Raw genomic sequence first — 24,861 nt, forward strand, 5'->3', positions numbered from 1 at the left:
CTTAAAGGACAAATAGCTATGTTTAGACTTCTGGTTTGCATGCTTCTCCGTCATTCAAAATGATCATCCAACATTAGCAGAACGAACAGGTGTATCAGACATCTGGTGTACATTACAATGAATTATTGTTATTATTTTTGAGCGAATTAATTGTGCTGCAAGCCATCTTTTTCTCAGTGCTGTTTTAATTATCATATTTGCCTGTTGATAGAACTCTACATCTGTTATTAAGATATGGATGTTATAGTGGCAGATCCCCATTGCAGGACCTTCCACGGCTGGACGGGTGACTTTGGTACTGCTAATATATTTCTGGAATCACCAGCTACTCGCATATATAATAAAAGCGTACTTTGGTGCTCATGTGCAAAAAAAACTAAACTAGACTCCATAGCTTGGTAAATATATACTGTTTGTACAGCCAGCGATATTTTCACTTAAGCAGAAACAGGAAGGTCAGAGAAAATATACAGGAGCAGCTGTCTCTGAATAGCAAATGAAGCGGCTTAATGCTGCCGATCAACCAGCTCCAAAATTGAACAAGCTACTTTCTGAAGTAGGCTTTGTTTGTTTATTTTAAATATGCATCACAAATAATCTCCTGTCACTCAAACATAGAAATTCTCTGATAAAGTTTGTGGACTGATCTAGACTGAAAGCAAATCAGCACAACCGCATTTTATAGCATTACGGGTGTGGGTCTATATAAATGTACCAAAGCTTGGGGGAGTCCACCAAACCCTGCCCATGGAATTCCGGGCTGCCTCCCCCCCCCCCTTCCTCTGTGCAGCCACATGTGAGCGGATGTGTAAGCGTACACATCTACTTGCATGGAAGTGTGGGGATTCAGGTGGCTGGGGTGGGGTGTGCCTTTGTTGGGGCATTGTTGACCTTCTCGCTAAGCAGCGAATATACCCAGCCTAATGAGCAGGTCTGAATTACCCCCATAGATGTATATTCTACAGACAATGAGGCATGTATAGTGGCACGTGACTGCAATCTGCCCCATTACTTGTACTGTAGGAGAATATGGTGCATGGTTTAGATATACTGTACTAAAGCTTGTACAAATGATAAGTTTGGTGTTGCCCATAAGAATCATTTTCTAGCTCTCGTTTTTTTCTATTGCTTCTTAGAAATCTCTAGAACCTGTTTGGTCACTATGCTTTGGCATCCCCACCATTTTTAGAATATTTTGTAAATCTACCCCATGTGGTAGTTTAGGAGAATGCTGGGGAATAATGCTGCCAGATGGCTCTGAAGTCTGGCTAACATCCGCAAGCAGACACAGCAAGATCCAACTTTTTGTAAGAACCATTCTTGAACGCCATTGAATGCTACAATAAAAGCATCTTGTTCCACATTGATCTTTACTAGTAACTTACAGTTTTCTGAACTTTCCTTAAAATTCGGACCATTTTTATTATTTCCATTTGTTCCCATTAACCTATCACTTATAGCAACACCGCTATTGAAAAAGCCTTTAAGAAATCCTTGAAAAGATCTTACGGCTGATAAGACAAAAAAATTTGTGCTCAGCTAACAGCTTCACGTACAATTATCTAACGAGACATTGGAAAGTACATTAGGGAATAGCTATTGTAATATTTTAGTACTATGTTACAAGGCTTGATAATACTTTTTTAGACAAATATGTCTTTCAGTGGAGCTCTGACTGAGGTCAGGTAGTGCTCACATTGATTTCTCCATTTCAGGTCAAGCTGTACTACTGACTCCCACAGTTTATGAAACAGGGCTTAATAAGAAAAGCATATACATTACACCCAGGCTGTAAACCAACCATCCCTGTTCTAGCCACATTACTCCCGTTATCTACTCTCTTCACTGGCTGCCCATGAAATAACAAATAATTTTCAAGATTAATTTACTGAGCTTCAAAGCCCTACATGATCAAGGCTCAAGGTACATGAAGTAGCTTCTGATTCCATACTGTCCCACCCAATTACTGCGATCTGTAGATGAAGGACTTTTAGCAGTACCTAGAATCTCCCGTACTTCATCTGGGAGTCGAGCTTTTAGTCATACCACTCTGACTCTGTGGAACTCACTTCCCACACAGTTTGAGAGATCCCCCACTCTAGAATACTTCAAAAACAACCTCAAGACTTTCCTGTTTAGTCAAGCATTTCCGTAATTTCTTTAAGTATAGTATATGAAAAGCTTTTCTGTACTTCATTGTTCCTGTATTGTATTACATTCATTCTATCTTTTAAGATTCTTGAGTTCTATTGGAGAAAGAGCGCTATATACTGTATATAAAATTATTATTATTAATTATTATACAGTAGATTAGGTTTCATGTAGGCCTAAGCAACATTAAATAGGAGTAAAAACATTTATCTATTTCCGCAGAAGTGAATTGTAGACTTTTGAGGCTTTGCCTAAATATTCTCATATACATTTTCTTTTTCTACTGTGAAATATTCCGCCAATGCAAATGTGTATCTATCAAATACCAGGTTTCAAGAATACAAACTTCATTAAGGCTTTAGTGCAGGCATTTCCAAACTGTGGCCCTCCAGCTATTCTGAAATTACAGATCCCAGCATGCCTTGCCATAGTTTTAGCATTTCCTAATAGCATTATGGGACTTGTAGTTTCACAACAGCTGGAGGGCCATAGTTTCCACATGCCTGCTTTAGAGGATTATGGATTTCTGGGTCGCCCAATAAAAAGGACGAGTTCTCCCGAAAACACACATGTTCAGTGAAACCTTTGTGTTTTTGGCCACTGCAGGCCTGTTTTAGCAGGAAAGCTGGTCTGTTTTAGCGGATTTTGCTTTGCCAGCCTGATCCCCGATAAGCCGCAGCACAGTTGGCTTATCTGCAGCTAATTAGGTATCCTTTTGTAAGCTTGTGAGCAGAGCCCTCCTACCAGATCAATGACTGTGGGTAATAGGATAATGGTGTAATGTAGTCCTTTGTGGAATTTCAGCAAGAGTTTGCCATGACATGCTGAGACTTTTAGTGCTTTTGGAGTAACAATGCCCTAAATGACAAATGATTGTAGATTAGGGTCAATAGTTCAACATGAAAAAGGTAGACACCTGAAAAAGGTTGGCAGGTACTAAATGGTCGACATGAAAACAGGTAACGCTACTACAATAACAGTTGACAAGTTTTGTTTTTTAATGTAAATTTTTATGTTTAACCACATGTGGGGCTAATGTGTGGCAATGTATACCCTTGTCTGTTCGCTTTGCTTGCCACACCACACTAAACAACAATTGTTACAATGCAGTGGTAACTCTCATAGTAATACTGTATATAGAACATATTCATTCTAGCAGGAGACTTGTGGAAGCTAATGTTCTCTCTGTTTTATCGGTTCTGCAAAGTGTTTCAACTTGTTCCTTATAACTGTTAACTTTCTGACAGACAGGTTCTAAATTCCTTAATTATACATGAAAAGGGATGTTCTGTTTCTGGAAGAGAAGAGGAGAAAGAAATTCCTGCTCACTTTTCTGACAGTTGCACATTCAAACAGCTGGATTTTGAGAACAGTGCCAGTTTAAGTGGCCGTGAATCTTCTCAAGATGGCTTACAGGCATTAGGATGCCTACTTCTCCTGTTGTGTCAAAATCATTTATATTTGGAACAAATTTAATCTTAGCTAGCAGAGCAGGGAGATGCAGTGTTTGAGCACATTACAATCCCTCCCTATTATTTGATGTAGTTGTACTCTGTTTAGACCCAGAGATTGTCAGATGGTGTGCCAACTTGTATGTTTGTAATGTTGCAGCTCACTGCATATGTACTCCTATCTGCACAGCTGCTTAAACAGGCAGAAGCCAAATCCAGTCATCTGCTGTAATTTAAAGATTTCAGCTTAGAAAATACAGTATATTATATCTGTTCATATATGACATAAAAATGACATGTAAATAAATGGTGTAGATGTTAAACCATAGTTGCCTACCCTCCTGCATACTGCAGGAGACTCCCTGAAATAGCAGCAATCTCCCTCTCTCCCTCATTAGTCTAGCAATCTCCCTCATTTCACCTAGCCCACATTGGGGGGAAAAGGAATGAGAGATACATTTACATTGAATCAACAGCACCATTTCCCAGCACTTTAGCAAGTATAATAGCTTTTACTAACTGCTTTGGGGCTCATCTACATTTGTATATAAGTAATTTTAAAAGATTCCTCTCAGATGTAGCAGTGCACACCCACGCTTCTAGGCGCCACTTTCACAATCTCTTTTCACAATCTCTCCATATATGGAACTAGACACACCCTTTGGGAGGAGCATGACACGCCCCTCAATGGGCCGCTGTGCAAAATTCTATTTCCAACTATAATCTCCCTGAAACTAGTTTTCAAAAGTGGGCAAGTATGTGTTAAACATTGACTTAAACTGGTGACTTTCACAATGGTGTCATGTCTCAAAAGGTCTAATGTACTAAACTAAAGAGTGATAATGACCAGCCAATCAGCTCTTAACTTTTTATTTTTCAACCCAAGCCTGTAACGTGACAGTTAGAAGCTGATTTACTAGTACTTTATCACTCTCCACTTCTGTCAATTTTGAAGGCTTAGTACATCTCACCCTTTCGTCTAAATCGTGATGCGATATCAGAGTCCTTTCATATTTGTGTAATGTTCAGGGAGTAAAAATTGTTATTTTCTGTTTTGATGAATATTACATATTACACAGATAATCTGATCTGCTGTGTTTGATCATTCTGACCACTGGGTGGCAGCCATCTTTAAACTCTACCAGTCTAATCAGTTGGCTGTATCCTTAACACTGCCTTCATCTTGCATTTCTTTGAAACTGCAGAGAACAGAAGGAAAGGCCTGATCACAAAGCATTGCATTCATGTGGGAGATTGTTCTTGAAAGGCATAATAACTTGGAATATAAATTTTGACCAAAAGCACTGTGACTTTTGCATCAAACTCTCTGTCAGAAGATTATGTGGAACACAAAAAATAAGATACTTAGAATCAGTCACACTGGGCATGGAGTCACTCTGGACTAACACATATTGCCTATAGTTTATCATTTGTCTCTGCCATAGACATATTTGAAAATCCATTTATTATAATAACATAAGTAAAGGCGCATAGAATGGGGTTACAAATTTTTGTTCTATTGTTTAATATCCTATAGCAGCTAGCAGGATATGCTACCAGTTTGCCAATTTACCCCTGCTTACTGACCTTAAACCCTTTTATCTTCATACCATTTCTATTGCTTTAATGGCTGCTGTCACACAATATTTCTGAACGGTGAATGTGATATTTATATCTTTCAATGGGAAATTATATTTTCCTGCTAACCATAGGCACTGCATGAAGTATTCTCACAGATGCAATGTTTTGAACCAGTCATGTGTTACAGGGAAACAGTATTTCCCATTTAAAGTTGAATTGTGCATTAGAAAGTTGAATGCCAAGACTTTTAAAACACATTCTCTGCAATAATGGTGTGATATTGCCTTACTTTGGTTTTGGGATGTTTATTGAAAGTAAAATTGTAACTCTGTCTGAGGGGGGGACTACCAATGGTGCAGCAGGTACATTGTACTGGGCCCTTGAGGTCTAAGGGGCCCACTTATGCCCAGACCAGCAATGGATTATCCACTGTGCAGACCATTTTGAACAATGTCACAATGTCGGATAAATGGCCAATTGCAGAGAGCAGGGTTGACTTCACTGCCCTAAGGACCTGCCCCTTCCCTTAGAGCCACGGAGCTGACCATTTCTGTGTTAGCTGATCTGCCACTTATCATCACTTTTGATCACAAATGGAAAAAAAACATGTACACAGCAGGTAAGACAAATGTAGCACAGGCAGAGAGAGTTAGATTTAGGAAGTTATTTTCAGTGGTGGTTTTTACCTATGGGCTGCAGGACTGTAGCTCCCTCCGGAAAATTCCGCCACTGTGCCCTGAATAAGTGAAGCCAGATGCCTGTGAGACTGCTCTGGCTTCACTGTGACTGGCAATGACTTCCTATTGGAAGTCCGACCTGCAGTCCCCTTGGGAGGCATTCCCTCCTTCCGGGATGCCTTTATGGGCTGCTTTGGCTGCAGCCCATAGAATCCGAGGTATGCACATGCGTAGTACCAAGGCCAATACTACAGTATGCATGCCATGGTCCCGGTGCCTTTCATCAGCAGTTTACAAGTGCTGGGACCATGATTTAGCTACTATGGGCTGCTGTTGATGCAGCCCATAGAAGCTGGGGGCCAGTGCATGCGCAGAGATGAGGACGCTGCCACTGGTCCTCGCTGCTGCCTTCTCCAACGTGGTCACGGGGCCAGCAGCAGCGGAAGCGGAGGGCGGGAGGCCTTGTGGCCAGCGGTAGCTCCCCTCCTGCACTGAGGTAATGTAGGAGATGCAGCTTCTTTATTTTTACACTGCAATTTAGATTTTAGTTTGACCACATTCCACCCAAATCTCTCTCTCGGTACATATTATATCTGCCCCACCTGCAATGCAACATGGTTTTGTACATTTAAGAAAGATTTTCCTTTTGCGATCAACTCTGAATTATGTGTACTGCCGGAAATGCAGTTTACCCACCCAAAAGCCTGACTATGTGCACACGCCTGCTCACCACCTCAGGAGGATGCAAGCAGAAATGATGGGCCAATCAGCATAACAATTGGATGGCTTTGCTTCGAGAACATTACTTAGGAGTGTCCAGAAAACAATTAGATTCCACCCTAAATATAAAGTATGGAATAATTTTTTCCCATACTGTATGTAACAAATATACTTAAGCCATGTAGGTGAGTTCTTGCCTATATACAAAGAATTCAAAGGCGTCAGTTACAAAAACTCAGAAAAGATTTTGTTCAGCATTGAAGGCTTAACAGAACATGAGCAGTTAAATGTACATTTAAGCATTTAATCTATTGGGCATGCAGAGGAGCATAACCGAGGAAGTGCTTATTGTCCCTAATAATGGATAATGCATATTTGCTTCTGAACTGGCCTCTACGCTTGCACTGTACTCTGTTGGACCCAAGCTGACAGTTACCAGACTGTGCTTTAGTAGACGCCCATGATGCTGAGAATTGTGCTGTGAAGCACATTATTTTCTGCTTACACACTTCAATGGTCTTTATTCAACTTTACCAACAACAGCGAGTAACACAACCTCTACATCTCATTCCTGCCATCTGAAAATACTGTATTAAAATGGTTTATTCTTCCCTGGTAAATGTTATAGAGTAGACACAGAAACCTTTCCAGATCTCTATTTAACACAGACCAAAAACTGTGTCAGGTCTGTAAAGAGACTATTAATGATGTATATGGCGCTCTTGTCCAAATAGCCTAGTCAATCAATAATCCAATGTAATGGAGTGTTTTGTCCTTATTAGTTGTAGAAACTTTATTGGTTGTTACTGTTGATCATGAAATGAGAAGGCATTTTTAATCTTAAAAACAGGGTGTATATGCTATTATTGATTCAGCTCAGCGAACTTATTCACAGATCTATTAGCTTGTTTTAATAGGTCCAGACATGTCAGCCAGTTTTAGGTGCTCAGGAGACATAAGAAGCACTATGTACCACTTGTGTGTGGATGTGCACGGATTGGGAATGGTCTAATTTGCATTAATTATTAGTGCCATTACATCGCGTTCTAAATTAACGACTAATGATGCAGCTCTTAGGATTGCCTGGCTGACATTGTTTAATCACTCTCAATTCCTTGTGGATCCTGAATCCCATCCAGACACATTCCAGAGATGTCAGTTGATTTGCTTGTAACAATTCTGCTTATCTGGAGCGGAGAACATAATACGGGCAGCGGGACATTTTGGGCAGATTAATAGAGCTACCATAATTACCATCAGGAGCATCATCAATAAAACAGGATAACCTTTCTAAACAGTTGTACTATTATTATCAATAGCAAAATGTACTAAACACACTATATGGCTGTTATTCAACTGGAACATGGAATGTAGTGTAATCATAAGTGAATCACAGATTTCCACCTCATTAGTTGATGTACAAAAAAATGCACGTTTCAAAATTTAGAGCAGCTGCAATTAATAACAAGTTACCATGGCTCCCATATGTGCTGGTGAGTTATTGACTAGTTTAACATACAGATGGAGCCATCCTCATCTAGCTGTCTCTGGATAGCCATGTCTTTCCAAATCCTATTGGTCTCAGCTGCAATACAATACATAAAACAATACAGTAGGGGATAGCAGAAAATCATTTTACTCACTTAATCCTATTAAAGGGCTAGATGAGGATGGCTCCATCTGTTTAAAGATCATTACATGTATACCCCTGAGTTATTTCAAATAACAGATAGTACCCACAGACTTATATATACTATATAAGCAACCTGCTCCCTCCACTGTGTTTAAGCCTGCATATAGTGTGTGTGCACTACCCTGGTGCACCACAAAGCCCAGTGTAACCCTAAAACTCTGGCTGCAACTGCCAATCCTTGTAACATGTACCAATCCTCTGGTTAAGTCAGCTGCCATGTGGACTGATGACCATTTACACTCTCCCCTGTTCTATCCTGCCTCCTGGTCCTTGCTGTCTAACCCTGCTCTATACTGCCTCTTCTCTGCTCCATCCCTCCTAGTGGTGTATTCTACCTTCCCATGCTGCAAACTGCCTCACCCTTGCTCCATCCTGCCCGATGGTTCATGGTTGGTGAATAAATTCCATGGGGTTTTCTTGTGGTCCACCTTGATAAAGCTGAGGACCAGCAAAACGCATTGGTAGCCAAAAGGTGTTGCACTTTTGCCCGTCATCACCCTCATCAGGAATCTACAACATTTGTGAAGAACCAGTCCCCCATTCTCAGTTAAATTTACGGAGGACACTCAACCTGTTATCGACCCAAGGGACCTTAATCTGGCAAGTTTACATCTTCTGGGAGGATCATTCTAAGTGGAGTCGTCATTTCCATCATTTAATTATGGGACACTTTGGAATAGACACTGCTTAAATCCACAAGCCGTGGATTAAAGGTGAATATAAATAAGGGCCTATGCATATCTTCATACAGTTTTAAAATATATTCTAAATGTTATTGTAAGTCAATACCATTGGTTATTATTGTGTCAATTAAATGTATTATTATTGCTTAATTCACTGCACACTGTTCTTTCAGCGCAGCAATACCCCCCATTTTGTTTTGCTTGTTTATGTATGTGGGCTTGACCCCCAACATTTTTTGTTGCTGCTTGACCAATCGGTCTTAAACAAGGCGCCTCCTGGATAACTTGTTATCCTTCTTCTTCCTTCCTTCCTTGTAGTACAGCAGCCCCAGTGACATCATGTGGTTTCCAGAGGAAACCGTGCAGCTAGACAGCAGTCATGTAGTAAGTCATGCAAACTACTACACATGCAAATGCACTTGTCCATGGTTTATGGGCCCACATGTGCCCCTACTCAAAAACAAAGAGGGTGGTCCTGACACACCCTGTGGCCTCTTTTGTAAAGGGTCTCTGTTTTATGCATGTCTAATGGTTTGTATATGCATTGCAGCAAGAAAGTATAAGGACACATCTGCATGTTCATTTTGTTCGATGGTGGTAAGGTTACAAAGGAGTTTTTCTTCCCTTGCCACCATTTGATCTATTACCTGCCCTGGCTCCTTGACTGTTTTGAATCATTTCTTCCTACTACTGCTATTTATAAAGATCTGCCATCTAACAAACCTTCATAAACCACAAAAATAGGAATATTATGCATTCATAACTTAACGTAATATAGAAACCACTTATGTTGTGACTAGTGTATGAAAGCATTTCTTTTCTCTTTCCCTATGTGTTTTGGAAAACTTGTTGTGTCCTTCAATGGCCTCAAAATGTTAAGATGTTTGCAGCAAATACTTGTGCCATACATTTGGTGAAATGGAATAGGATGAGAGAATGAGAAAGTGAGTGGCAATCATTTACACTGCAAAACAAGTTTGATTTTGCAGCGTAAATGATTGCCGCTTTAAAAAAACTGGAAATTTCTTACCAAATATCACACTTTCTGAATCTCTCATCCTAATAAATTTCACCCATTGTATTTATTGCAGTAGATCACAAACTTTTTTGAATCATGGTGCCCTAGAGAATAAGAATATGTGTCATGGCACCCTTATGCCAAAAGTTTCTTATTGACAAATGTTTTAAATATTAAATTAAGTAAATTGTGCTTATATGACATTCTAAAGGGGATGTTCAATCTCCCGCAGCCATTCCTAACAGGGGAGATGGCTGTGGGGCCCTATTCAATGCTGTATTCCTCGACAGCATTGAACAGGGGATCTCGGCAGAACAAGCCCGACTTTGCAAACAGCTGAGCTCGTTCTGCCGAGAATGTCCGGGAATTGATGAGCTGCCGGCCGCAGCTCGCCGTTAATCGAGGCCACGCCCTCTTCTTGACCCGCAGCAGGCAGTACATTGAATCCTGCCTGCAAAATCTCGGTCAAGCAGACCAAGAACAGGACAGAGCCACGGCTGTCAGGCCAGCCCGACAGTTGTGACCCAACATTGAATAACCCCCTTAGGGTCAGTTGTCGTGAGACAGGGTTTACTTCTGTTTGTAAATATATTTTCAGATTGGAAGACTGTTTTTTTCCTATTAAATTGACCATAAGTAATAAGAATTAGTCCTGGAGCACCAATTCAGGGCACCCCTGCAAGTGTCCCGAGGCACCCCAGGGTGCCACAGCACACAGTTTGGAAACCACTGGTTTAGTGTATATATTCACATGCATTTTTACTAATGTCAAAAAAGTCAATATATGGATAAAATGATGGCAATATGTCCCAAAAACCATCAAAAGCAATCACTTAGATCTACTGCCACATTATTATCAATAGTTGTATGGTGTTATAATCCATAAAAATTCTACAGGAAGACATATTCATATGCATTGTGAATATAGTTGTTTTGTATGGATTGTAATGCTGGTTTAAAATGACCCCTTACCTTCTTCTGCTTGAAATCATTAGAAAATCTTGTGAAGGCGGTGAGCACCTTGTAAATGCATTGTGAGATGGCATGACCTGCTAAAAGTTGAGATTTGCTGGTGTAGCCTAAAAAATACCGCCATGAATGCAAAATTTATGCTTACAAAGAATATGTAAATAAAACATTATTTTAATTGTATTTTTACAGAGATCTAATGTTTTATTAATGTCTATGTGACCTCTGTAGTATGTAATGGTCGCAATACAACTTAAGTTGTTAGCGAGCTTTATTGTATGTGAAAAAAAGGTCTTTGATTCATAAATTATTTTACCCCTTACTAGCTTCTCTATACTCACTCATCCTGTCACATATTCAGAAAACCCTGTTTTGTAGTAAGTACAGTGGGACAGGATGAAAACAAGCAAAGTATTTTCTCCTTCCTCCACTAGTTGCTAGTATCGGCAGATGCAAAACTAGTTGGTAAGTGAGCAGTGGATGTAAGCAAGAAGGTTAGTCCACACGTTGATTTTAAACCAGAGTTTTATTGAAGATAACAGGATACATGTGATATAAGCAGCAGTCAGTATGGGTTAAGTATTGCATAGCCATACATCACTATGACACTCCAATAACACAGTGACAGGCTTAGGCATATAAAGACCCTTTTATAGAGCTAAGTAAAAAACATGCATCTGCAGTCTCATCAGCTTGACCTTTAAGTCTGTTGACTCAGGCATGTGATGTTATTGTGGCTAATGAATCTTGCACAATAACACAGAGCTGGTATGGTTTTGTGGCTGATGAGTATGCACAATAGTACTCAGTTAAAAAACAGTTTGTAGCATTTAACCATTTAACTACATTAACTACATGAACAGCTAGAACCCTATGCCATAGCACTAATGGCACATACTGTAGCTAATTTCAGACCTGATTTAGCATAACTCGCAAAGCAGTGGTTGCTTGATGTTTAGCGAGCCCTGAAATGCCACATGTCCACCTCCCCCCCCCCCCCCCCCACACACACACCAAATCCCCCTGGTACCATGCGAGGGGATGTACAAAAACACTTCCCTTTGCATGCGGCCAAACGGGAGAGAAGTCATTTCATAGTCGCCGACCATACAATGATTTCTCTCCCCTTCGGAAATAAAAGTCAGTGTAAACTGTCTTTTATTTCTGTCGGTGTCTGCAAAAGAAGCATCAGCCCACCCGCATTCCCATGGGGACCATCCAGCATTTTAAAGGGGACGCGCATGATATGCTGGTCTTTCCCTTACTTCAGCCCTTTTTCCACCCCTGTCCACCACCGGCCCTCCCTCCCTGCAAAGAATGGCACACCAAGTGTGTAACTCGGGGTCTGCACATGTACAAAAAATGCGCAGACAACCCACCATTAGAACAGGGCCAAATTTGGCCCCCTCCAATCCTTAATGAATCAAGCCTTTATCTGAAATAGAGGTTTGAAACCACAAATCTTCTACATCATTTAAACAAGGGCTTCACTCTCTATTGTTGAGCAACCCTGAATTACCCTCACTGGCGTTTGGCATGACTGCATTTATCTTTGTGTGATACTGGCAGTGCCACATGTAGATAGATAGATATTGCAGAGACTCCAGGGATGCTTCTCCTAAAACATGCCATTGCCTTAAGCAGGATCATTCTAGCAATGGCAGAGGCAAGCATCTCACCTGGCCTCCAGTCCCACCTACTGTACATACGATAACTGTACCAACATAGTATATCATTCCTTCAGCCATTGGCACAAATTTATCTACAGTTCCAGACTATGGGTCACCAGGGCCTATTGTAAGGATAGGTCTGGGTATGACTAGTCTCATAGCGCTCATTTTCTCTCTTTTTCCCTAGAGAGAACTGTTACTCAGTTTGGAATGTATGTACTGGAGCAGTTCTCTGTTCCTGACCCCCTGACAACTCTCTGGGGAATATCAGGCTGCTGTGGTATCTATTGGTACAATAATATGTAATGCAAAGGCTTTCAATAGCTCCATACTTGAAGCCAGTACAGTTAAGATGGTCAATTAAAAGAATATCAATTTGTTTTTGCCTAAATGAAATGAATTATACTGTGTACATGACACAGATTTGCAAGGTTGACAGGTCTAAATTCCCACCTGTAGGTCACAATTCTAAAAGCAGCTGTTAACAGTAACTAATCCAAATGGATAACTGGAAGACGTTGGAATCTGTATCTTAGTATTTGTTCACTTGTGCCACCTCCAATTACCCAACCCAGGTATGGTTGAAGCTAGGGCAGCTTATGTGATTTTCAGTTTATGAGATTTATTGCTTTAGAAAATACAATTTATACAATTGTCTGTAATTAGCTGCAAATGATTAACTGACCAAATAAAAAAGACCTTCTCTACTCTCTGTGAAATGAGCATTTCCTGACCAGAATTGCCTAATGTCACTGAAGATCAGCAATTAATCACCTTCCTTATAAAGCTGTATGGCTAAGATTAACTGCCTAAAGCTCATGCAAGAGAGTTATTTAAGGAGATTATTGCAGTACACATTTCTTAAACACTGCTTCTATAGCAAAGCTCGGTACTTGTTTCCTAGCACGGCCACAATCGTATGGATCGTGTACCTTTAAGTTAAGGTACACGATCCATACGATGGACCCGATTTCCTTTGAAATCAGGTCCATTTGGCCGGCTAGGACAAAATATCGGGGGCATCGCGTCGGTCGGGACCGTTAACAATGGTCCCGACGCGACCGACGCGATGCCCGCGATTTCCCCATAGGCTTCAATGTTAAAAAATATTTGAACATTGAAATCGTGTCGGGAAAGGTAAAATATCGGGGGCATCGCGTCGGTCGGGACCATTAACATAGGTCCCGACGCGATGCCCCCGATTTTTCCATAGGCTTCAATGTTAAAAGATTTTTTAACATTGAAATCCTGAAAAAATGTGAAAAATTATACATTATAGATGTCCCCGTCGTCACCCCACGATAGACGCCAACCCGAAGCGTGGCGAGCGCAGCGAGCCCGCGAGGGGCGGCGGTGCGCGTCCTCCGACCTTTTCATTCCCCTACTATCCACGTCGGCGTGGAGTTGAGAATAGAATAGTGTGGCGAGTGCAGCGAGCCACCGAGCCCGAAGCGTGGCGAGCGCAGCGAGCCCCGCGAGGGGACGCGTATAACTTCACAGGTATACGCGTCCCCTCGCGGGGCTCGCTGCGCTCGCCACGCTTCGGGCTCGGTGGCTCGCTGCGCTCGCCACACTATTCTATTCTCAACTCCACGCCGACGTGGATAGTAGGGGAATGAAAAGGTCGGAGGACGCGCACCGCCGCCCCTCGCGGGCTCGCTGCGCTCACCACGCTTCGGGTTGGCGTCTATCGTGGGGTGGGGTGTACGCCGTGACATTTGGGGGGGTTGGGAATATTTTACATTGAATCCAATGTAAAATCGGGTCCCAGGGACCCGATTTACATTTCATTTAAAAAAAAAAATCGGGTCCAAAATCGGTCGGTCGCGTCGATCGCATCGCATGCGACCAAATCGCATGCGATGCGATCGACCCGATTTTTCCGACACGACCACCCCGATGTAAATCGGTGTGGCCGTGCTAGGAAACAAGTACCCAAAGCTCATTTGGGAACTTTTAGGGCCAGATGTATCAAGCTTCAAAAAGTGAGAAAAAAACAAATAGTGATAAACAGACAGCCAATTGGCTCTTGTCATGTTACAGGCTGTGGTAAAAAAAAAATGACAGGTAGGACCTGATTGGCTGGTTGTTTATCACGCTCCATTTTATCACTTTTTAAAGCTTGACACATCTGGTCCTTGGTGCTTGAACAGAGTTGGAAGTACAAAGTTCCATCGGTGTGACCCCACGCTTCGGGCTCGGTGGCTCGCTGCGCTCGCCACACTATTCTATTCTCAACTCCACGCCGACGTGGATAGTAGGGGAATGAAAAGGTCGGAGGACGCGCACCGCCGCCCCTCGCGGGCTCGCTGCGCTCGCCACGCTTCGGGTTGGCGTCTATCGTGGGGTGGGGTGTACGCCGTGACATTTGGGGGGGTTGGGAATATTTTACATTGAATCCAATGTAAAATCGGGTCCCAGGGACCCGATTTACATTTCATTTTAAAAAAAAAATCGGGTCCAAAATCGGTCGGTCGCGTCGATCGCATCGCATGCGACCAAATCGCATGCGATGCGATCGACCCGATTTTTCCGACACGACCACCCCGATGTAAATCGGTGTGGCCGTGCTAGGAAACAAGTACCCAAAGCTCATTTGGGAACTTTTAGGGCCAGATGTATCAAGCTTCAAAAAGTGAGAAAAAAACAAATAGTGATAAACAGACAGCCAATTGGCTCTTGTCATGTTACAGGCTGTGGTAAAAAAAAAATGACAGGTAGGACCTGATTGGCTGGTTGTTTATCACGCTCCATTTTATCACTTTTTAAAGCTTGACACATCTGGTCCTTGGTGCTTGAACAGAGTTGGAAGTACAAAGTTCCATCGGTGTGACCCCACTAATTTTTGCGTACATGAAAAATCCCCATTACAGCCCTAATACACCTCTGCATTGCTGTTATCAATTACTGTCATGAGATTTGTTTTCCTCGTGTAACCACCAGATATTGCAAGAGAAGCCTAATCCTAAAGCTGAGAGTGACTGTAGTGTGTTTGCATAACTTCCTTCCCATTTTATAAATGACATGTGCAATTACAAAAGCAGCAATAGAATACATGTGTAGAATGTGCTTCGATGTAAAATGATGTTTATAGAATTTAGCTAGTTCCTATTGCTCTTTAGCTTGCTTTATGTTTTGTCCACCTTTATTCCTACTTGCCTATCCTCCCGGAAGCTGCCGGAGGCTCCTGATATATAGGGTAGTGTCACTCAGCCCTAGAAGTGTAGCTGACTCTCCCGCATCACAAGAAGATTAGGAGGTTAGAATTATATCATTTAGCCCCACCCCCTACCAGTGGACCCACAAATTGTTGGCATTTCCACATCTTGGGGGTGAGATTTGATGAAATAAGTGTGGCCCCGCCCCTGAAGTAAAGCGCTGCATCTCCTCTCCGGGCGTCTCCTGGAGAGGAGGACTACAAAGTAGGTGAATATGCCTCTATTGCTAAACAGCACAGGGAAATACATGACAATCCACCAAGAGTCATCTCACGTGCATTACAGCATGATAACACACCGCACACACTATTGCTGAACCTGATGTTTATCTGTCACTCACAGTCTTTTCTTTCTACAGTATACTGTAATTGATTTCTGTATAGTGTCACTGTTATATCTTACAATCTTTGCGTATAATGACAGTACAAATACAGTGGTAGTATGTAGGGATATACTGAACATGCTAAACACCAGCACAACATTGATCCTGGGCACATCTCATTGTAGTTTATATGGGTCAGACTGAGCAACAAGATTTTTTCTCCAAGAAATTTGAACGGCCTTTCTCTGAATCAATATTAATATTTCATAGGTATCTTACCAAGTTTAACATTTTACAAAAGGTTGGATTTGACTGACACATATCTATTTACCATCTTTCAATACAGATTTTTATCTGCTGTTTGAAAACGGCATTTCCAATTGACTTGCAAACTCCCTTAGAGAAAAGTGACTTTAAGAAGAAATCAATCCAGTGCCATGCCGAGAGCCATACCAAATGTCTAGTCTGTGCACACTTATGTAGCCATACCTTGCTCATTTTTTGTGTGCATTGTGGGAGAATATTGGCGCTACCTTTTGCTGTACATGATAGAGGCACTGCATAGCCATTGCACTGAGTTGAACTTTCATCCTAGAGTCATTATTTTGGGTGACTTTAGCTAAAAAGATGATGTGAGGTATGGAAGAAGTACTAGACGAAAGGGCTTCCAGCGTTTCACATGAGTAGAAGGAAACCATTAGGGAACACTAAATAAGGCCATACTATACTGCATGATAGTGCAACTGACCAGCTGATATGGAAGAGTGGGAGGAGATTGTGCACAATAATGTGAGCACCTCCATACAGTACTATAATGTATGAAGGCAATATACAGTCACTGCCTGGAATCAGCTGAATAATGAATGGGAGAATCAGACAAGTAGGATAGCCAAACCAAATACAGTACTCCACTATGATTTTCAGCTATTTTAAGACTTTGAACAATGATTGTTTAAGTTCATACACTCAGTGAAAAACTGGTTCATCCAGTGTTGGTGCCCATGCTTAAGGGATGAGGCCAAAGGCATGTCCAGCCTTCAGAGACCATGTACTGTAACTGCCCCTCTAATAGAGTAACAATGTATAATTCTTGTGCACAGTCTGGAACCTGACATTAGAGGGGGTGGTGCCTACTGTGGATTTCCCATGTACCTCTGTGTCTGGCCATGCAAACACTGTACTATTAGCATTCAGAAACATGATTTCATCAGCTGATCTGTCCAGTGTATGGCTAGCATTAGTTTACATTATAACTCAGTACATAGACACCCAGTCTGTTAGCTTCATATTCAAATCTTAAGCATCATATCAAACAAAACCAGTAATAGAAGAAATAATTTCTAAAAAGACAAATTTAATTTTGAATAACATTTTAGTTGAGAAGAGTTATGTATAGGCAGGTCACAGAGAGTTTATTCGGGAGTATACTCTTCGCCACCAGTGCCGTTGTCTTGTGGTGTCCCACAGGGTTCTATACTATCTCCCATGCTTTTTGCAGTATACATGATTCCACTGGGTGACATAATCAGACGTCATGACCTGGTCTACCACTGCTATGCAGATACACAACTGTACCTGTTGTTTGCTCAAGGCACTGATAACACAATAACAACCTTAAATGGCTGCCTAGCTGCGCTCCAGGAGTGGATTAGTACCAGTTGGCTGAGACTGATTCTAGATAAAACAGAAGTCCTGATGATAAATCACAGGACAAGATGGCAGCATAGCCAACTGACAGGTCTTAAGCTGGGGGGCACAGCACTTAAAAACTCTGATCATGTGTGGAATGTTGGTGTTGTCCTGGATAGTGACGTGACACTTAAACATCAGGTGTCAGCCACAATCAAATCCTCATTCTTTCATCTGAAAAACATAGCCAGAATCAAGAACTTAATTCCCTCAGAAGACCTGCCTAAAGTCATACATGCATTTATATGACTTGTTGCTCCATTTTGTACTGTCTCATTTAGACAAAAACAATACTTATGCTAGACTATTGTTTGTGAACTTTAGTTCAACATTCAATACGGTGATCCTTGCCAGGTTGGTTAACAAACTATCTGGGTTGGGTATTAACAGTTTTATGTGTAACTGGATTGCAGATTTCTTGACTAACAGACCGCAGGTTGTTAGATCGGGATCAAATAGTTCTGCACCCATTATATTAAACACAGGGGTGCCTCAGGGCTGTGTGTTGAGTCCTTTTCTGTATTCAGTTTTCACTTGGGATTGTAGACCAGTTCATACATCCAATACTATTATTAAGTTTGCGGATGACACAACACTAATTGGTCTCATTAGTAATAATGATGAAACAGCTTATAGGGAGGAGATACAATCTCTTGCTGTTTGGTGTCATGTCAACAATCTGCTGCTTAATACTAGTAAAACAAAGGAGATTATTGTGGATTTTAGGAGGCAGAAAGTTGATCAGGTTACTCCTATTCAGATAAATGGGATGGAGGTAGAAAGGGTCCAAAGTTTTAAGTTTTTAGGTACCTATATCTCGGAGGGCCTTTCATGGTCAGTTAACACTGGGGGTCTAGTAAAGAAGGCCCATCAACGGCTTTTCTTTTTGAGGATGTTAAAAAGACATAAATTGTCAGCAGGAATACTGATGAATTTTTACCGCTGTGCGATAGAAAGTATCATTACCAACTGTGTTACAGCTTGGTATGGTAATTGTACAATGCAGGAGCGTAAGAAGCTGCAGCGGGTAGTTAGAATGTCCGAATGGATCGTCGGGACTACATTACCATCATTGGAAGTCATTCAGCGGAAGCGATGTTTGCGCCGTGCAAACAACATTGTAAGGGATCCGACGCATCCAGCACAGGGCCTATTTACACTGTTGCCATCGGGCAAGCGTTTTAGATGTCTTAGAAATAGGACTAGCAGACTGAGGAATAGTTTCTATCCCTCAGCTGTTTTAGCATTGAATACTGGCTAGTTTATTAATAGTTTTTAGGTAGAATATACCTTCTTTTATGTATTATATTAGTATGTATTGTATTGTGTAATGTATTGTAGTTTGTATAATTGTACGTAATGTAGACTGGATTACGGTTTGGATGTTAAAACTGAATTTTGTTGTCCTGTCATGGGGCAATGACAATAAATGAATCTGAATCTGAATCTGAATATCATCACACCTAGACTACTGCAATGCTCTCTACATGGGTCTCCCATCAAAAGAATTGCACTGCTTGCAGCTGGTACAAAATGCAGCCACAGACTATTAACTAACTCCCTTTCCTTAACTTCCTTAACTACTGCCTCATAACTCCCATTCTCTACTCCCTTCACTGGCTACCTTTTAAATGGCTTTCAAGCTTGGCTTACTCACTTTCAAGGCCCTACATGATCAGGGTCCAAGGTACCTGCAGCAGCTTCTGATTCCTTACCGTCCTACTCGATTACTACGATCCGTTGAAGAAGGACTACTAACAGTACCCAGAATTTCCCTGAATTCATCTGGGGGTCGAGCTTTAAACTTTGTTGCTCCAACTCTATGAAACTCTTTTCCGCGCAGTGCGAGAAGCCCCTACTGTAGAATCCTTTAAAAATAGACTAAAGACGTACCTATTTACTCAAGCATTTTACCGATATCTACTGTTAAGCTTGTTGTATATTTTGAGACAATTGTAAAGCACTTTGAGTCCTATTGGGAGAAAAGTGCTATATAAATATCATTATTATTTTATTATTATTATTACTATTATTATAATTATATATATATATATATATATATATATATCTCTAGAACAAAAGGGAGCGCTCCATAGTGTGTGCATCAGTAGGAAAAAACTTTCTTTATCTCCATAAAACCACTCGCAAAGACAATGAATGGGTCACGTACCATAAAAAGCGATAGGCGTGGCCTAGTGTCGGACGAAGGTGACGGTGCAGCCGCTCTAACCAGACCGCTGAGTCTGAGGTATACACGCTGAAAGTTGCGGTTGTCTTAAACTGCTTTTTATGGTACGTGATCCATTCATTGTCTTTGCGAATGGTTTTATGGAAATAAAGAAAGTTTTTTCCTACTGATGCACGCACTATGGAGCGCTCCCTTTTGTTCTAGAGAAATCCATTGTTCACCTGTCCAAGTGAAGTTGGGGAAGCTGCCGATTGCTGAAGTGTGATTAGTGCTTACAGAACGTGTTCACCATCTGGGACTTTCTGTTCCTTAAAAGAAGACTACAGATAAGGACTTGCGCATTATTGTTTCTTTTTTCTTGATATATATATATATATATATATATATATATATATATATATATATATATATATATATAAAACAGCACTCACCAGACTACTGTAAGATAAGTTCATCTAGGTCAGCATCCAAATATATTGTGAAAAAACAGCCTGCCGACGTTTCGGTCTCTGAAGACCTTTATCAAGGCAGCAAATAGTGCAATAGATACAACAGTGATCAAAGTAGGGGGTAGGGAACTAGGTCCTAGTGAACTCCACAGCGACCCGGCAATAAGCCAGGTCACTGAAGTAAGAAAGGGGATGGGGTTGAGCTTCATCGGGGGTGGGGGAGGAGGCAGCCTATAGTGTGAACAGGATCTGGGTTGCCTTGACCCAGGTTACCCATTTAACTTGCACAGCAATCCGGATCCGACCTTTTAACTCGAGTCGGAACACCAGGTTGCTGGACCCGGGTTTTTTCAAATGACCCTTTCATACAGCACAGAGGTCCTGGTCGACACAGCAACAACCTAGGTCAGACCCTGGTTATGTGTGCAATGTGAAAAGGGTGTAAGTGCATTTTTATAGAGGAAACATTTCATTATACACAAATAAATTAAAATAATTTATATATGCTATCATCATAATGATAGCATATACATACTGTACATAATCCTTTAACATTTATAGCAGGCAAATGTGATTTTCAATCACAGCCTAGGGTGTCACTCTCTGTTGTGGTGCTTCTAGCACAGGTCTAGTTGTGGTGCTTCTAGCACAGGTCTAGTTGTGGTGCTTCTAGCACAGGTCTATGTTGTGGTGCTAAAAGCACCACAGCAGAGTGCGACACCCCAGGCAGGGAACTGCAGGCGTTTTGGAAGATGCAGGGTGCTAGAATGAACACTAATGTTATCTCTCTTTCACCATGGGGGCAACTATGTATCTAATTCAGAGATAGATGCAGCACATACAGCAGCTGCGTCCAAAAAAAATATGCAAAGCAGCAGCAGGTGTCTGTGCAAATAGAGGGATCCTCCTGTGTATGTGATCTGCTGCTATGCCCAGATCATAGGCCAAACACAGGGGGGTGGCGGGGGGGGGGAAGCTTTCTGGTTGCCCAAAAACCCCCTCCTCTTGGCAAGTGCCTTAGATTGTGACAGCCATAGCACTGGTATATAGTATGATCAGTAGAGCTGCCACCACATCATACAGTGTAAGGGACAAAGGAGAGATGCTGCACATGCCCAATGTACCAGCTTCTTCTATCACATTTACTGTATGTGTGGATCTGACCCCTCAATCATTGCAATGGACCATGGAGCAGCTACCAGGAGGAAGAGACAGGAGCCTTAACATATAGGCCCTTATTCTAGTTGATTCGGACAGATGCGTATTTCGGACAGGAATTGAGTGTTCTTAACCTCGCCTACTGTACGGATTGCTCACACCGTCCGAATGCGGTAAGACGCCGAGCGTACGGACCTAGAGTGGATGTTTCATGTGAACACCTCCCTTATCTGTGGGAACCTCCCCCATCCTCCGATGGCCGCCGACCATCGAATGATGGGCCGACCGGTCAGGCAGCACTGAGTGATACAGACCACTCGGACATTTTTCCGTATGAAAGCAGGGATATGGGCGGGCAGCTGACATCCGGCTATGTCAGATGTCCGCCCCCAACATGTGCGTCACGGCCACATTACCATACGTACGCCCAGCGTTTTCATGGGAACGCCCATGAAATGTGGGGGGAGTAAGCATATTGTAATGAGCCAAAACAGCCCTTCATGCCAGTCTCCACCCCCTGCTCGGATGGGTCTGACCTATAAGTTTCTGCACGGAATTCACACCGTGTTTGGACGTGCGAGGCGTTCACACATGCACAGATACACCTCTGCACATGCGCCAACACCAAACATTGGCTGTCTGAACGCACACGCAGCAGTCCTACTCAATCAGAATAAGGGCCATAGTGATAGATTGTGATCTTAGAAAGTGTAATACTGGTTCTATAATGTTTGTGTATTTATTTATTATATGCTTCACTTTTTCCTGATCACTTATCTTATTTATATGTTTCAAAGAGCCTGTACTATAGATCATCTGTACTGTTAAATATTAATACTGTATTCCATACAGTATCAAGTGTATAAAAAGAATAATTTTTGGTTCTGTTACCACTCCCCTAGACTCACCTATTTACTCCAATGCCCTGCATAGTGGGAGATTTTGGATTACATTTGGTAACCCCTATAAAAGTCCTGCATTTGCCACTGCAGAGACACAGGATTTTCACACTGTTGGAGACAACAAATCTGCAGACCTTGGCCTCGCCACTCCCAGAAATGGGGGAACTTTGCCCAGCTCTGCGCCTAACTGACAGGCTATGGCTCAGATGTCAATACTTGAAATACAGTATCCTATCTGTTTGTTTTCCCTATGGGATTTTGTCAAGGTGCTCCAGTGTTCTGCCATTCTCCTAAATAAAAAGAACATATCCCTCCCACCTACCAACATTTTGGCAGGATAATTGACAGAAAAATCATAATCCTATTGTATGTTGGTTTACACCCATGGTAGGGAATATAGAATATAAAATACACAGCTGCAGAGACTGATATTAATGACTGAATATTCTCTGGAAAACATTGTGAAATATGTGTACACCACATAACTAACTGATAATACTGTAGATGTGATATACTGTACAGTAAAAGTATTAAATATAGATTTTATAATGAGACATGTTTCACAGATATTATTACATTTCGGTTATGCTAAATGTTTATAAATAAAATACCCATGATCGTTCATCACGGGTAATTGGCTCACTCGGGGCTATCTAATTAGTCCCGATAAGCCGCTAGGAGCTGCGGCTTATCAGGGATTGTCAAATCAAATCCCCAAAAAGCAGCTCTGTCTGAGCTGGTTCTGGTGTAAACATACAGGTTTTACTGAACCTGTGTGTGTTTTTCAAGGGAAAACTGATCTTTTATCTGGTGTTTCAATAGGATAGCCCAATAAAAAACAGGAAACACAGCAAAAAAATGGCAGATTTTTGATAACACTGTTTTGTTGGGGATAATAGGATAGAGTAACATTTAACATATAGCTTTATTGACTATACTACCCTGTCTATAGTTTCAAAGTATAAAGCATGTAAGTGTACTTGATATTATGCTACCCATACACTTGTGCGATTGCATTCAGCACAATATCGGGTTCAATTTCTCTTGAAGTTCACTTTTCGATAAATCGCATCAAAAATGCTTTTCTGTGCATACAATCATGTGATTTATCAAATGCCCCTTGCGATAACAAAATCAGATTATTGAACAGATCTGTGCACAGTGGGTGGAAGAGGAGTGGCCAGGAAGTGAGCAGAACTCTTCCGGAATCGAACGTCGCAGTTCTAAAAATCGAATGCGCACAAAACAGCATTCAACGACACGTACAATTCAATAAATATTATGTAAAGAACATAAGATCATAAGACATGAGATTCGACCGGTGTGCCCGCGCATCGCATGGTGCACAAAATGTTCATACAATCACTCGATTTATTGAACAGATGTGGTCGAAATCGAATGATTGCGTGCAATATCTCACAAGTGTATGGGCAGCATTAGAGAGATCTTTATAGATTTGTGAGTCCAAAATGCATTGGATGTGTGGTGCAAGTGTTTGTACTTGCTGATGGGGAATCTCAGAATTATGTAATCTAAGCACTGCAAATATTTATTTATTTATGTTTATATATTTGTCATTGCCTGTACAATAACATTTTGTACTTATACTGTACACTTTGTTGTATATTTTGTTTTACCTCTAAAGGGGTGTACACACGGTGCGATTTTCACCCCATTTATAAGCGATCTGACTAGATTACTTACAAATGGAGCACTGATCGCTCTGTGTGTATAGCCCTGGGCCATTGTCTTCAGGGAAAGATGATGTTTGCACTGTCTTTGCTTTTAGATCCCTGGACTTTGCCTATAAACAAAAGCTCACAGTGGGCATTGCTGGTGTACCGCGATGTGTGCTGAGCGATCTTGCTTTAGCCTGTCGCTCAGCATGGAGGCCAGCTAGCCTTAAGATGGGTATTCAATGTGTGCCTATATTTCTGACAACCAGAATAAGGGCCTTAGTGTGTGACTGTGTATAGGTTAGATGTATATTAATAGGATGAATGAAAGCCTTGATTAGGAACATCTGGGGTTTTCCATGAACAGCAGGCAATGTGTATATAGTTGGGGACTATTTAATGGAGATGCTTGGTGTGTGGGTGACATCTTGCATGTTCTCCTGAATCAACCAAGTGAACATTATTATCACAGATGAACAGTGATATATGTGTGTGCTAATTGCTGCAATTATGCACCACCCTGTAACACCTGTGTTGCATCCAACATCTGTTGCAACCTGTTGTTTAAACTGCTCCCTGTCGCCACTGGTCCGGTCGCAGCTGGAATACTGTAAGTAACATTTTGGCATAATAGGAAGCAATTGTA

The 24,861-nt window shown here is 41.5% G+C and overlaps 1 protein-coding gene across 3 annotated transcripts in view; it reads left to right on the forward strand.

Annotated features, from left to right (window-relative positions):
• The window catches only part of CSMD2 (CUB and Sushi multiple domains 2), a 909,603-nt gene that overhangs the window by 260,479 nt on the left and 624,263 nt on the right, over window positions 1-24,861 (forward strand). The window lies entirely within an intron of this gene.

This window comes from Crinia signifera, chromosome 2 (genome assembly GCF_055691185.1).
Source record: "Crinia signifera chromosome 2, ASM5569118v1, whole genome shotgun sequence".
Classification (NCBI taxonomy): domain Eukaryota; kingdom Metazoa; phylum Chordata; class Amphibia; order Anura; family Myobatrachidae; genus Crinia; species Crinia signifera.